We start from the raw sequence: 5992 nt of genomic DNA, 5'->3' as shown, positions 1-5992 counted from the left end.
CCTCCTTACAATAAGCACTTCTTTTCTTTTCAAGGTTTTAAAGTTTCCCTTTTCTTTTCTTATGATTTGCCTCCTTTTAATAAAAGATTTATAGGTCAAGCTCTTAGGAAACCTTTACGAGACCCCACTCGTTCTCATAGGCAACTTTGGGGTTTGAAGGGCTTAATGTAGCTAAAAACAACCGTGATTCCTACGTTAGTGAGTCTTAGTGTATATTCTTTTTCTCTCTTTTTCCTTTTCTTTTCTAAATAAGCCCTTCTCATTCCTTTTTAGCTTTTGTTTTGCTCGGGATGAGCAAAATTCTAGCTTGGGGGAATTTGATGAGTGTCATTTATGGCACTCATAGGGTAGTCTTTTAGGATGTTTTCACCCTATTTTCGTAGTTTTCTTTTATTATTTTGGTCTTTTCTCCTTTAGTTTCTCTATTTACTTCTTTCTTCGTGTTTTGCTCTCCTTTATGTGGTTTTCTTCGTGTTTTCCTTTTATTTGACTTTTTTTCTCTTTTATTTTCTCATTTTGTTTACTATTGTAGGTGCTTAAGGAGTTGGCTTTGCGAAGGGATCAAGAAGAGCCAAAAGGACTAAGCAAAGAAGAAGCAAGCTCCTTGGAGAGGGCTTGGAGAGGGCACAAAGCCTTTTCCAAAGGCCGCGGGCGCGGGTCTTGAAGGCTGCGGGCGCGGTAAAAGTGCAAAAAAATAAAGATTTTTGGATGGAACTCTTCGTGCCCTGGCCGCGCGCAGATGATTTAGAGAGACTGCTTCTATTGGAGAGACCGCGGGCCCCAAATTACACATGGGAGCAGGGCATTTGTCGCGCCTTTAGCCGCGGGCGCGGGGGTATTAGCCGCGGGCGCAGGCTACAATACCCGCGGGCGCGGGGGTTGCCAAGATTGCCCGCGGAGTTAGTTATGGGTTCCGTACCCATTTTTCTGCGCCCGCGGGATATTCTTGGAGAGGGTGCGGCCGATTAAATTTTCTTCTTTGTCTATAAATACTCTTGTAATTCCTTTTCAAAGCTAACTTTTAGATAATTTTCATTTGCTTAGTTTTTAGATAGAGAGAAGTTAGAGAGAAAGTAGAGATAGAAATTCTTGGATTTTGATTTGTATTACAACATTGCTTCAATCAAGTTTGGATTTCTTCTTCATATCAATGAAAGTTTGTGAGATTTCTTTCCTTTGAATTTACTTTTATTGCAATTTGCTTTAATGCTTTAATGTTTTATTTGAATTTTGGTTTAGGTTTGAGAAATTGTTGAATGATTGAATTCCTTCTTGATTAAACTTGAAATGAATATGTTTGTGATTGAATTTGTTTTGTTTTTCAATTTTACCATGATTAGTGAGTAGATTAGTTGCTAGGGAGAAGGGGAAGCATGCTTGATTGATGATTTTTGCTAGTTGATGATCATTGATTGATTGAATTTTTGCAATTAAATTGGTTGACATAGTTGTGAACGTGATTAATAAGACTAGGAGTGATTAACCTATAAGATTAATCTAGATTGCATTGCAAATTTCAATGACATGAACCCTTTATTTGAGAATTGCTTTAATTGATTGAATTTGATTGTGATTTTCCTTGTTAGCCATTCATAGTGAACCCTAGCTTGGCTTATAGAAGATAGCTTTTGGATTCCTTTTACTGCAACTATTGTTTGTCCCTTGTAATGTTTGAATCGGTTGAGTGATCTATCAATTAGCATAATCATCGAGCTTGCATGTGAAACCTATATCCCTAGTGTTTAGCATATTGAATTACTCGATTTATCTAGTTTCTTGATACCTTAGTTACCAACCATAACCATTTACATTATTTGAAGTAGCTTGACATAGGTTATAGCTTGCACTTACCATATACTCGTCTTAGGTTGGTTGAGTGTTTACAAATTTAGTTTGGCTATAGGAAAGGGTAGAAAACGACCTAAATTTTCCTCTTGTCACCAACGCATTGCGTTGGAAAGCAAACTCGATGAAGTCTAATGGAATAAAGTGAGTTATGAGGAGCTAATTCTACTTCATGAAAATCGACTAAAAGCTCTACATCATACTCAGTGCTACCAAACTCGTATCGCTTGACATTTTAACAAGAAGGTCAAGAAAAGAAACATCAAAATAGGAGACTTGGTGTTAAAAGTATTAAGGAAAAATGTTCTAGACCCAAGAGGCAAATTTAGACCTAATTGGTCCGGACCATACATCATCAAAATTATCCTATAGGGAGGTGCCGCAAAACTAACTTATATGGATGGCAATGAATTCTCAAATATGACAAATCTTGTCCAATTTAAGAAGTACTACCCATAATTACTTAAGTAGAATACTTAAGAAAGCTACGTTTGGCCTGATTCCTTAGGAAAGGATATGTAGGCAACCCCTTACAGGGTGCGGCCATTTTAATCTTCACAAAAATCAATTTTCCAACAACAGAACAGTGTGCGCACAAGAATTAAGTCCAGCGCGACACGCCGCAGTTGTTGCACAAAAACAGGAAGTAGCTCATCGCGACAAGCACATCGTGCGGCAATAAGTTCAAATTCGCAGCGCCAGAAGTTTCGCATCAATCTGGGCAAATTTCGGTGTTTTTCGAAAATTTTCAACTTCTGTACTCGAATAATTCTTGACGTTTTCATCGCTTTAATATAAATGTAAAGTTAGTTTAATTTTAAAAAGATGAAAATTGCATTAATAAAATAAAGTAACTATTACATTATTGATGGAATTTTAAATAAAGCTTAAAAATAAATTTGACTTAAACTTGAAACTATCTAATAACTTGAAAGTAACGCAATTATCTAATCTGTCTTCTCTTTTATAACCCTTTTCCAATTCTTGTCCACCTCTTCTTCATCATCCATCACTTTTGCTAGTAATAAGCATCCTTTAGAAGATCTACATTCGATTTTGGTGTTGATGGTATCTCCAATAACCATTACACCGTGCTTATTTTCAACCCATACTTTCGTTTTTGTAGAGTAAGATTTTCTTTTCTCTTTACCCTTAGTAGAACTTTTCTTCTTAGCCATAACAGGAGTCTTGAATTCAACTCTTTCATCCAAACGCTCCGTAGGAGGAATTTTCTTATCCCTAAGCGGTCTTTCACGTTGGTCTTATTCAGCTTCCGAGCTTTTTTCTTTTCCTTTTGAGATCTACCAAGTAGTCATTGCTTCACATCCCTAGACAAAGAAAGTGAGACATTTTGGGTAACAACTTCCCATAAAGGTCGAGCACACCATCATCAAATCTCTTTACATCATGTTAAACGGGAAATTCATAAGGACGACGAAGATCACCAGAGGGAACAGTTTGAGCAAGACCGTATTGTTTTCTTACCTAGAGGGGTAATAAAAAGTCAGCTTTGACAAGCTAGGAAGACGGCAAAAAGGTTTAATGTCGACACCAACCATCTTCTCAATCTTCCACCAAGGAATGACCCACTTGATGGAAAAGTCGCAAGTTTCGAAGATTCTACTCCTCTCCAGGCAACCTATCTTTATGGGAAAGTGTTTCTTCCGTCTTACAAAGCAATTTGATTTATAGTTATCAGCATTGTCAGGATGGCTAATTAATTCAAGCCTCCCCATTAGGCACATCTGCAAACATTTAAATGCAAATAATTATTATTACTATACAAAATTAAATATTTTTTTATTTCTGTAATTAAAAGCATTATTTTTCTACCTGTTATAAAATTAGAGAACCTCAAAGAGGTGCTTTCGGATACCTTTTTAATTCATCTAAACCAAGCATGGTTTCTCCAACAATCAAAGGCAATGGATTTCTACCTGATTCAATATGCTCCATGACAGATGCTAAAATTGCTTGGCCCTCATGAATATTACCACTATAGAGGAGATATTGATTTAACATGCAAAAAAGGAAAGCTCTCATCCTATAAATATGAAAAGACTTGGAGCGTGATATGTTAAAATAGAAACGTGCAAATTTCTTCAGAATAACTACATTCCCGTGCACTATATCTTTCATGTCCTTATCCCTAAGGTTAAGGAAATGCTCAAAACCTTTGTAATAATACTCACTTACTTTAGGAATTACCGCAAGATTTAAGGAAGGGAAGCCTAGAATGACACCAAATTCTTCCGGTAAAGGACAAATTTCATCATAACCAAGTCTAAAGCAATGAGTATCTGAATCCCAATACTCCAAGGCGGTATGAATAAAGTCTATATCAAGATCTACCCCCTTTATACCATATATACCCCCAAGTGAAAGAAGTCAAGCTCTTTTCTTTCCTTATATGTCAGAGACCAACACCACTCACGAGTGAAATCGCTAAAACTCTTAGACATGATTACTTGATGAGAAATAAAAGCTAGAATTATTTTTAATACGTTCGATGAATATAGAATCGACGGATTTGGGGGCTATTTATGCAAAAAAACTAGCACAAAATGAATCCTGTTAGGATTCAAAAAAACATCACCAACGCCATGCGACAAGAATCACGCACCGCGTGATGCTTGTCGCATCGCGACGGCCAGGCATATGTCACACCATCCTAGCACGCTACGCTAACCAAGTTTTTTTTACTTTGACTCGGTTTTGTACTACGATTTTACGGTTTTCACCATTTTCAAGGCCTTATCTTCTCATATCCAACTTTGTTTCATACACTTGTTCCGTATTTGATTATCTTGAAAATAATTAAATTTAATCTCATTTTAGTTAAACTCGTCTTTTAGTTTTCATTTTTTTTTTGGGGGAAGAAAGTCGGATACCCTCCATTGATGATAAAAATGAAGGAAATTTTTGGTGCAAAAATTAGTCATAATTTTCACACACTCACATAAAATGAAAAATAAAAAAATGCAAAGCTAAAAATAGACATAGTAATCATAGATATACATACAAAATGTCTAAACACGAGTGATGAGTTAAATGAGAAAAGTCCTACAAAGCCAAAATGAATACAAATACAGGTACATCTATGATGGTGAAGGACACAGATGAAGAGGTACTCCGAAGGTATCAAAAAATTATACAGTCCGTGGAGGTTCTCCTCGTCTTCTACCTAATCAATAGGATCCGGGACCGAAAGAGTAGTGTAGACACCCATTTGTGTCTCCCCAAAACCAAACCCAGTGATGAGTACCTTTCGCATCGAATCATAATCGAATGAAGTGAAAGTGTGGAAAGTCTAGTGTTGCAGAAAGTTTTAATTCTTTTCTCTTCTCTCTGTTTTTGAAAACTTATTTTAAGAAAACAGTCAATCCAGTTTGGTTGGTCCATGATATGGGTCCAATAATAGTGTAGTTGGATGGGGCTTGACAAGAGCTTTCCAACGATATATTATAAGCCCAATGCCGATGAATATTGAGGAAATTATGGCCAATTTACTAAACTGGGCCCGGTTTGAGCCTTATATGCGGCCCAATGATCTAGGGGAGGGTCTAATGTGATTTATCATTCCTAGTGCAATTAGGAATAGTTTTAGTCTTCTAGAATCTTCTAGAAAGTTCTTTTCATTCCTAATTCAATTAGCATTGATAAATTGACTTTTGACTTTTCAGAGTTTTAATTAAAATCAAATAGCATTTTTGAGGAAATTATATGATTTTATCCTCCAGTACGGAAAATTTATCTGATTTTCGAAAACGCGTTAAAATCAGGCTTGGCGCCTAACCCCAGGCCTTGGCGCCTAGAACCAGGCCTGGCACCTGGCGCTAGCCATTGGCGCCTGGCGCTAGTGTTGGTGCCTGGCGCTAGTTAGCCAAGGGTGGCGCCAGCCCTTTTTTTGTGTGTCAGACTCTGTTTTGTTTATTTTATCTTTTTGGCTGATTTTCTCTATAAATATCGTATTAAAAACTCCGTTTTCATTCATCATCTACATCTATCATTCACCAATTTACAAGTTTTCTTTAGCATTCTCTAAATCATTCATCTCTTTCACTCATCTCTTTCTCTCCAAACTTTGTTTTCTCATACAAAATTCCGCATTCACAAGATCTAGAAACACCTAGCCATATTCGAAGTT

The sequence above is a fragment of the Chenopodium album genome, chromosome 6, assembly GCF_948465745.1.
Source record: "Chenopodium album chromosome 6, dcCheAlbu1.1, whole genome shotgun sequence".
Taxonomy (NCBI): domain Eukaryota; kingdom Viridiplantae; phylum Streptophyta; class Magnoliopsida; order Caryophyllales; family Amaranthaceae; genus Chenopodium; species Chenopodium album.
The sequence above is the reverse complement of the archived record's forward strand: the minus strand, read 5'-3'. Positions refer to the sequence as shown.